This window comes from Dipodomys ordii, unplaced genomic scaffold, assembly GCF_000151885.1.
Source record: "Dipodomys ordii isolate 6190 unplaced genomic scaffold, Dord_2.0 Scaffold3, whole genome shotgun sequence".
Taxonomy (NCBI): domain Eukaryota; kingdom Metazoa; phylum Chordata; class Mammalia; order Rodentia; family Heteromyidae; genus Dipodomys; species Dipodomys ordii.
In genome coordinates, this window is record NW_012267219.1 from 6,262,951 (window position 1) to 6,263,725 (window position 775).

Sequence of the window (775 nt, forward strand, 5' to 3'; positions counted from 1 at the left end):
ACCTATGTTTCTTTGGGCCTGGCTTACTTCACTTAATATAATTTTCTCCAAGTCTTTCCATTTCCTAACAAATGGGGCAATATCATTCTTTCTGAGGTTGGTTCTTATACTGGGAAACAGTTATGGACCTAATGCTGACACTAGGTTCTTAAAGAACATCTGGGCTAAAGATGTGAATATATGAGTTTGAGAACAATATACAAATGGAAAGATACTCGATATTTTGTCATCTGAGGAAGACAAATAAACATTTCAATATGATATTACTTTATACCCACTCTGATGGGTTTAACAAAAAAGATGACAATAAAAGTGTTGGTGAAGGTATAGAGAAACTAGAATGGTCACATATTGGTGGTAGAAATGTAAAATCGTATAGATACTTGGGAAAACAGTTTGAAAGTTCCTGAAAAACTTAAACAAAAGCCAGGCATCAGTGGCTCATGCCTGTAATCCTAGCTACTCATGATGCTTAGATCTAAGGATCACAATTCAAAGCCAGACTGGGTAGGAATGTCTGTGAGAATCTAATGTCTAATAACCTATTTAAAAAGCCAGAAGTGGAGATATGGCTCAAGTGGTAGTGTGTTAGCCTTGAACAAAAGAAACTAAAGGACAGTGCCCAGACCCTGAGTTCAAGCGCAGGACTAGCCAAAAATAAAAGTTAAAAAAATACTTAAGCAGAAATTAGGAAAGCAACTCCATATGTAATAGCCCCACAAAAAATAAAATACCTAGGAATTAACTTAACTAAAGAAGTGAAGGACCTCTATGA

The 775-nt window shown here is 35.7% G+C and overlaps 1 protein-coding gene across 1 annotated transcript in view; it reads right to left on the reverse strand.

Annotated features, from left to right (window-relative positions):
* Window positions 1-775, reverse strand: part of Ppm1h (protein phosphatase, Mg2+/Mn2+ dependent, 1H) — a 206,427-nt gene that overhangs the window by 142,135 nt on the left and 63,517 nt on the right. The window lies entirely within an intron of this gene.